This window comes from Camelus ferus, chromosome 35, assembly GCF_009834535.1.
Source record: "Camelus ferus isolate YT-003-E chromosome 35, BCGSAC_Cfer_1.0, whole genome shotgun sequence".
Taxonomy (NCBI): Eukaryota; Metazoa; Chordata; class Mammalia; order Artiodactyla; family Camelidae; genus Camelus; species Camelus ferus.
Window position 1 is genome coordinate 1,828,281 of NC_045730.1, and position 8,613 is coordinate 1,836,893.

The window sequence follows — 8,613 nt, forward strand, 5'->3', positions numbered from 1 at the left end:
GCAAGTCTGATAAAAATCCCAACAGGTTAGGCACACACCTCATCTTAAAACTCAGGCGAGGGAGACGAGATTCAAGAACAGGCAAATGGTCCTGAAGGACAGTGTGGGGAACTGATTTTGGCAGGAGTTAAGGAAAGTCTTTTTAGGGACTTTTACGCTTATAAAGCCTACGAAGTTATAGCCAATAAGCCCGTGTATATTAATTAGCACAGAGCCTAAAGGAATCTAGAAGCCAGGAGCAGACACCTAGAAGTGGGTCACTGGAGAACAGATTCAACACGTCTTGTAACTTATATGGGAAAAACTGAACTGCTACTTCTAACCACTCTGCACCTACCCCAAGGCCATAGTGAAACTGCACTTCTAAAAGCTTGGAAGGTTTACTTTTCTCACTTGTGCTTTTAATACACATGGTTTGAATTTTGCTTCTGCTTGCTGTAATAGAAAAATCCCCAAGATTAAATGACCTCAGAGTAAGTCATGAGATTGGCCCCCTAACTCCTGGTGAAATTTCAAGTCGGACTTGAGACAGAGAGGACCGCCCCCACATTGTCCCCAGTGAATCAGCCTGTATTCACTGACGCCTGAAATTCACTTCAACGGGAGACAAAAATACGTTCCAAACTCAGCAAAATGCTTGAAGTGCAAATGCCCATTTTCTTAAAATCACACTGAGAGCCAATGACTTATTGATTGTGTTGTAAGGAAAATTATTGAAAGAGAAAACACAGTATCCAGGGATCTGGGGAAAAGGTTCGCCACCAGGTGGAAATGATACAGTGAAGAGGGAAAAAAAAAAAAAAAAAAAAAACCTGGAAACTTCCAAAGACAGTGTTTACTTTCTTCAACTGTTTCTTTTCTAAGTATAGCCACTGCTCAAATTCTAAACGTCTTACACGTTTCAGATGTTTGAACGGCACTCAAAAGCTACTGTTTCTCGTGAATGCTCTGGTGTCTTGTGTAACTAAACCACAGTTTCCCCAGTTGGTTACGACAGAGAACCTTCCAGTCCATCTTGTGCTCGGCCTCTTATCTGCTCCGTGGCCGTGGATTACGTGCTTTGTGTGGCAAGTCGCTCTGTGACGCTCGTAACACTCGATAATTCTTTTGTAACCAGTTTCCAAGGCAGGAGCGCAATGAGTTCATAATCACTCTTGTTGGATAAACGTTTTTGAGCTCCAAGGGTAAGCTTTACTGCTGCTGAATTTGGGGTAAAAAATGTAGAAACTAGCTCTTCAGGCAGAGATGAAAGACACGGCCCCGGCTTCGGTGAGGCTCTCGGTCTAGCCGGGCATCAGCAGGGGTGTGCTGCCCCTGGAGACTTGGGGGAGAATCTGTTTTCTTGCCTTTTCCAGCTTCTAGAGGACCCCGACGTTCCCCGGCTCGCGGCCCCTTCCTCCGCCCTCACAGGCGGCCACGGCTGGTCCCGGTCTTTTCCCGGGTGCCGCTTCTCTGGGTCTGAGGCTCTGCTCCCTGCCTGGAGACTTGTAATTACCTGGGCCCACCCAGGTCACCCAGAGTCATCTCCTTATTTCAAGGTCATCTGATTGGCAACCTTGATCCCATCTGCAACCTCAATTCCTCATGGCCACAAACGACAACAGACTCGCGGGCTCCAGGGCTCAGGGGAGGCGTGTTTGGGGCCAGTCTGCTACCCACCTCACTGCGACAACAGACCACCCTCCTGTGTGATGGAATACCAGGGGAGTCTTTAAAAATAAAACACCTAGTTGTTAAAATTAAACTCTTATTAATTATTGTTGGTCTTTTAGAATAAAATTGTCAGGTTTCGATTCCTAAAAAGAGGCAGTCTGTTGCTATCCACTCACCCTCTTTTTTTTTTAAGTCCAACTTTTCCCTTCAAGTTTCTTGCTTGACTTTTATGTACCGTTCAAAGTCATTATTTCATGGAACCAATGTGAAGTTTATTTCAAATTGTTTTTTTAAAACAAAACATTCTACAATAGTCTAGCTTATTTGTAAGGAGGAATTTTAAGATGCTAGAAATAGGGAAAAAATGGATATTGTAATTGACTTTCCTCACATCACTTTTTGGAGCTTTGACAGGTAATGAACACCTGTCAGTAGGAGAAAGAATGATGGGCGCGTGGGAGAGGACAGAGGGCGGCAGGGAAGACCCGCGACACGGCACTTGCACGGCGTCATCATGCGCTGTTTGTGGCGGTGAAATAAATGCCCGCTAGTGAGATGGCTCTTTGTGGGAACAAGCCAGAGGAAGTAGCATCTTTACACAGTAAAAAGCTCAGTGGGAGAAAAGCTGTTTTCATGACTTCTCAGTCGGTCCTTTTTTAAGTTCAGAGACCACATCATCTTCAAGTAGATCAATTTCAACACATCTCTCAACCTGTTAGTCATTAAAATTACTTTTGCATCGATAGTATTGACAATACTATCGATTTGGGAATTGATGTTCTCAAGTATGCAATGATACCAAACTTGGGGAATTCTGGCAATATTCCCAAAGTGGGAAGAGTGGAACTGGCCCTATTTCTAATGAAATGGTCTCCAGGAGAACTGAGTTTGACACTACAAAGTCGGGAAGGACCAAATTCCCGTATGAAACCCAAGTCCAAGGCGAGGAGAGCGCAAAGCCAGCCTGCGGAGCAGAGAGGAGCTCGTCAGAAGCGAGGCAAGGGCTCCTGGGGGGTTTCTGCACATCTGTGCCCCCCGAGTGCGCGGCGTGCGGTGGAGACTGGGGCCAACGGACAGGCTGGAGGCAGGGCCCCGGACTCCGTGCATCTGGATGCACAGCCCCCTTCCTACGCTCGAGGTCTGGTCCAACCCGGCTCCAGAGAAGCTGGGTGCTGGGAGAGCCGTGCTCTGAAAGCGGACAATGAGCTGCGTCACCACAGGTTAAGCAGACAGGCCATTTTCTTACAGGTTTGTGCTTTGGCTAGAGATGGGTCCAGGTCTTTGGCTAGAGATGGTGTTAGGGCGGAACTGCGTCCCCACTGAATTCCTGTGTCAAAGCCCTGATCCACCCCCGCCCCCCGACCTCAGCACGTAACTGTGATTGGAGATGGAGTCTTTAAAGAGGTGACCGAGGTCGAATGTGGCTCGGGGGCCCTAGTCCAAGAAGAGGAGATCAGGACCCAGACCCACAGAGGGTGGCCTGTGAGGACACAGGGAGGACGCCACCCACAGGCCAAGGAGAGAGGCCTCCGGAGACGCCTGCCCTGCTGACACCTTGACCTTGAGCCTGCAGCCTCCGCCTGGGAGACAACGGATGTCTGCCGTCCACACCCCCGTGTGGCGCTTGTCCCCCTCAGCCCCAGAAAACCAGCACAGGTGGCCAGTGCTCGGGGAGGGAAAAGACAGGTTGCTCTCAGCAACCCAGAACATATAAAGTTTCCATATACGATAAAGGAAGCCTTTTACACCATTGAGGAAAAGATGATTATTCAGGAAATGAGGTTGAGGTAAGTCAGCTCCATAACGACCCATTCTTGACACCAAGAGACTCCAGATAGGTCAGCGAGTTTAATATAAAATGGGCTCAAAAAACGCAACAGTGAGCAAATGTAGAACATAATTGAGGAATTTAGGGACTATTTCTAAGTGTGGTATAAACCCCCAGAGTCCATAAAGGGAAAACGGTATGTTAGTCAGCATACAAGTTTAAAATAAGTGTGCAACGGAAGTATTACTACAAAGTCAAAAGACCAACAAACCATAAAAAAAAAAAAAGCAACTCTCATGACAGAAAAGGCCTTAGTATGCAAATGGTTCTTACACATCTCCTAGAATAATTGAAAAATTGGTAAAGTTGTTTCAAAAATAAAATTACAAATGACGAATAAAAAAGAAGGACCCTCAAACTCACAGGGAAGAAAATAAAAATTAAGAGAAAAATGTGAAAGCATTTTCAGCCAATCCAGTTGGCAAAGATTTAACTGAAGACGTCAGTGTCTCTAGTTAACTCCTCCCCTGTTATTTGGTGGGGATATTTATAGCTGAGAACAATTCAGAGCACTGCCCTGCAGGGCTGTGGGCCACATTCTTGCATTCATCCCGGGGCTCCCTGAAGGCAGCCGTGCACCATTTACATTCATGCCCCCCCCCCCCGCCCCACAGCCTTCCCAATGCCATTTCCCAAACGTGGAGAGCGCTGAGTGTTTTCCGTTGTGGCTGTTTTTGGGTGCTCCCTGAGAACGTCAGCTGGGTAGTGCAATCCCCCACGCCCACACCCTCTGCTCTGCAGACGAGGTCACTCCTTCCTCCCTCTCTCTCTGGCTTCCTTTCAGACAGAAGAGAGGCATCTTTGTGCCTCAGTTCTTGCACGTGGCCTTGACGCCTGTAAGATTTCTTCATCTGACTCTACTACTGTTGGATCATAAAACAGAATCCCCATCGAATTACTGAGGACTACCCTTTACACGGAGAGGAAGCTGCTGTATGAATAAAGTTTCATAGTCAGAGATATCTGCATTCAGATCTCTGTTCTGCCACTTACGAGCTACGTGACCTTCCACACGTGGCCCAGAGGCCTTACGTTTCGGCTTCCCAAAATAGAGAGATCATATTACCCACTTCACAGAAAATGTAAAGCATTTACCACAGTGCCTTTTTCACAGTAGGAACTGGACAAATGGCGCTTTAAAAGCCTCAAGGCTCACGTTGCCAGTTAGTGCTTCATAGTGATAATCGTCATTCTAGGAACGTAACTTACTCCAAACAGATTTCTTAAAGGGCCTACTGCTTAGTAAAGAAATGCCACTTTAAAATACACAGAACACGAGAGTTTATAATCTGCTGTCTCTTCACAATTTGGATAGATGAAAAACAGATTTCTTATCTTGGAAATATTTAAGGTCTGTGATATGATTTCACGCCAAAGGCTCCACCCAAATGTTGTAAATTGGCAGCTGGTAGTGGGCAGAACCCTCTCCTGGTAATTATACCGAAAATTAGTGGAAGACTCAGCCAGGAGGAAGCGAGGAGAACCGCCGGGTACAGAGCAGCCGAGCGCTGCTCACGACGGACCCCAGGGCCCCCGTGTCGGCTCGCACCTGCTCGCCACCCTAAAATTCTTGGCCTTCGCCTTGTAGAGTGACGCGGTGCGCTCCATCCGGGGAATTTGCCCTTTCCACCTAACACTACGTTTCTAAGACTCACCCACGTCGTCGGCTGTCCCGGCCCAGTCAGCGGCGGCGTGATGAGGGCCCAAGCATGTGGATGAAAAGCCCGCCTACTGGGACCAATGGAATGTTGGAGCTGGACACTCACCAGTTACACAGCGGAGACCAGCTTCCAGGAGCAAACCAGGGTAGGGCTTAAGTTTTCATAGAAACTATGCACTGAAAAAAAAAAGTTTCTCAATACATTTTCTCATTGTTTACAATTAGGTCTTGGCTTTTTTTAAGGTGCAAAATAATGTCCACTCTTTAGTCCTGTGATTTCCTCTCGCTGTAAGAGTAATTTCCCCCGCAAGGGCTGCTCTTCCAAACCCTCAATTTGATTTTGAGCGACAGACTGAACGGGCGCAGCCACCAGATGGCGCCTTTTCCCCAACTTCCACCACTTGCTCGGCAAGGATCCTGCCTTTGCGTAAATAAGCCGTTTACACGGTTTATTTATTTTCACTGAAATTGCTTTCATGATGGTTATTGACACTTACAGCCACTTCAGCCTGCTTGGCTGGCACTGTAAAAAGCGTGACACAAAGCAACGGTCGCCGTAAGTAAGTGAAAAGCAACGGGAGTTTAGAACCACTAGGAACTACTGTTGCTTTTCCAATAAAAATATATGCTCAGAGCGGTGCTTCGTGACGGAGAGGCCCTGGGCCTGCGTCCGCGGTGCACGTGCGCCGTCCTGCTTCCACGGTGCTAGGGCTCTCCCCGCTCACATGCCCGGCGGTCCTGAGCTGGACCGCGGCGCACATCCCCGTCCTCACCCCATCCCCGTCCTACCCCATCTTCGTCCTCCCAACATCCCCGTCCTAACCCCATCCCCGTCCTCACCCCATCTTCGTCCTCCCCACATCCCGTCCTCACCCCATCCCCAGCCTCACTCCAGGCCGGCCAGCCATAGCACTTTGTGCCTCCGGCTTACAGGAACTGGGTAAGGAACAGGAGAAAGACTCAAGAAAGTCAATTAAAACTCCTTTTCTAGGACTTTTCTGGGGACCCTACGGAAGGAGGTTTTCAGCCTTCGCCGGGGGCAGAGAGCAGACTCAGGAGCCGCAGCTCTGTGCTCCGCGTGGGGCCTCCCCGAAGGCGCGGTCTCTAGTCTCGCCTTTTTACTGTCACAGGTTTAAGCCAGTTTCTTTGACTGCAGCCCAAACTCCTGGAGAAAACAAGTCAAAAGTCACCTGTTGACTTCCCACCTGAGCTCGCCCTGGCTGCGGGGACCCGGCCCCATCTCCGCTCACTCCGTGTGCCTGAGGTTCCCGGTGAGCCCTGGTGACAGAGCCGTCGCCATCCTGGCGGGACGACAGTTTCTCATTAGGAGCGTGGACGTGGCTCTGTCCGCATCCCAGGAATGAGCTGGCCCGTCTCTCCCCACGGGGGTGAGGGCTCCGGGGTCCCCCCCGCCGCCCTGGCGGCTGCGCGTGAGGAGGGGGATGTCGAGAGGTGGGGGCAGAGGCTGAAACACGTCCTGCCGTGTGGGCGCCGCTCCTCGGGGCCTCAGGTCTTTGTCTCCTGAGCCCTTGGTCCTTGTCAGCTGAGTGACGCCCCAGGCCACCCTCTGCATTCAGACCCCTTGGTACCAGCCCAGGTCTTCATTCTGACTTGCCAGGTGGATCAACACCCTACGGCGAGCTCGCCTGCAGCAGGGCCTGGGCTCCTGGTTCCTGCCCCGTAAGTCTTCTGCCAAACAGCCACGGCTCCCTCCTTCACCCTACGGGACCCCCACCCCTCAGTCCCCGCAGGGACCGCCTAAGCCTGGCCCCTCCCCCACACCTGCTGCCTCTACGTCTGGTCCCCTCCCTGCACGCACTCAGAGACCTGGTGGCACTAGGGTCCCCAGGCTCCCACCTTCTCCTGCGCTTCACGTTTACGCTGGGCAGCGCTTCATTCTACAGTCAGACCTCACCCTCCGCGCTCAGCTCCCGTTTCTGCCACCGCCACTGTCAGAACTGCTAACATCAGTTTGTCTCTTAGAATATCTCTATCCAGAGACTCACAGTACAACTCTGAACATGAGAAAATAGCCCTACGTACATTCGGAAAAGACAAAAACCCACTCAGCAAGGTGCGTGCACCCCACTGCTCACAGCAGCAGCACTGTTCACAACAGCCAAGACACGGAAGCAACCTAAGTGTCCGTCGGCAGATGATGGAGAAAGAGGATGCAGTGTGCTCACGACGAAGCACTACTCAGCGGCTTGTGAGTCCCCTCCACCCAGGGGATGCCCGGCCCCGCCCCTGCCCAGCAGCACGGACCAGGTGCCTCTCCTCCATCAACCGTGCGCCCCAGGGCGGTGGCCGAGGGACACTGGGTGGCAGCAGAGGCCCAGCAGACGCTGCTGACCAGTGTGCCTGCAGCATGACGCCTGGACCTCTCTGGTGGGACTTCTGTGGGGCTCAGGCCGGGCCCTTCCCGAGCAGCGGAGGAGATGGTCACGTGGAGGCTGAGAACGTCCTCTGGGACCTTCTCAAAAGCGTGGCGATTCGAGGGGCGTGACCCTGTCTGAGGGTTCCTTAGAGGTGAGTTACTGTGAGCCACGAGGCTCATCAGGGACTGAGGGGTCCCTGGAGAGAAGCCAAGAGAACGGCTGTGGGCGAGCTGGTTCTCCCATCACCGTGATGGGCGGTGCTCCGTGGGCCGCCGGGCACGCTGGGCACGGACCCAGGGCCATGCTGCCAGCGCCCAGGGAACTGGCTCCGCTCGCCCACAACTGCTCAAGCCTGGGAGCTCGGGCTCCATCGCGCATCGGTGCAAACACTTACCTGAGGAGGTGTAAGTCCAGTCAGCTGGACGTACGTGGGTTATTGAGACAATTCAAACTTTATTTTCTTTGTACACACTGCCTTTCCTGTGTGTTCTCTGGCATCTAAGCGCAGCCTAGTGTACGGGCGACTCTATCATCTGGGATGGAGTCACCAGCTTTCCAGGGGAGCCGTGCTCCCCAGAAGCTCTCGTTCTGCTGTGGGAATCGTGTTCACGAGATGGTCCTGTGTCTCGTCTGCTGGGGCCGAGGGTTGCAGGAAAGGCTGGCTTCAGAGCAGGGGTGGGGCGGCCGGGCAGGACCGCGGGGTCCACAGACAACCTCCTCGTCCCACTCGGTGGAGGCGAGCGCGGCTGTGAACACACGGAGCCCTCCGTGACCACGGGAAGCACATTTGAGTCGCTCTGCCATGAAAATCAGGAGTGAAATGGTTGGCGACACCCAGTCAGAGCCGATGCCAGGGGCAGTGGTACTGGGCAGCGGGGAGAGAGGTGGGAAATGGGGGGACGCAGGTCTGCAGGAGACTTTGCATCATAACTGGTTCATATAAACAGAAGGAAGGACATCGAACCCCCGGGGTGGGAGAAGGATGCTGCACGGGCTGTCAGATTTCCAGCACGGTTGACAGGAGGGCCTGGAAAAGACAGCCTCAGGGCTCTGCCCACCTCTGAGAAGTGCACACGTGCAGGTACACTTCTGAG

The 8,613-nt window shown here is 52.0% G+C and overlaps 1 long non-coding RNA gene across 1 annotated transcript in view; it reads left to right on the forward strand.

Moving 5' to 3' along the window:
• The window catches only part of LOC116661555, a 20,418-nt gene extending 11,822 nt beyond the window's left edge, over positions 1–8,596 (forward strand). The window contains exon 3 of the long non-coding RNA XR_004317458.1: positions 8,585–8,596. This is a non-coding gene — a long non-coding RNA (uncharacterized LOC116661555). The remainder of the gene's footprint in view (positions 1–8,584) is intronic.
• The last annotated feature ends 17 nt before the right edge of the window (positions 8,597–8,613 follow it).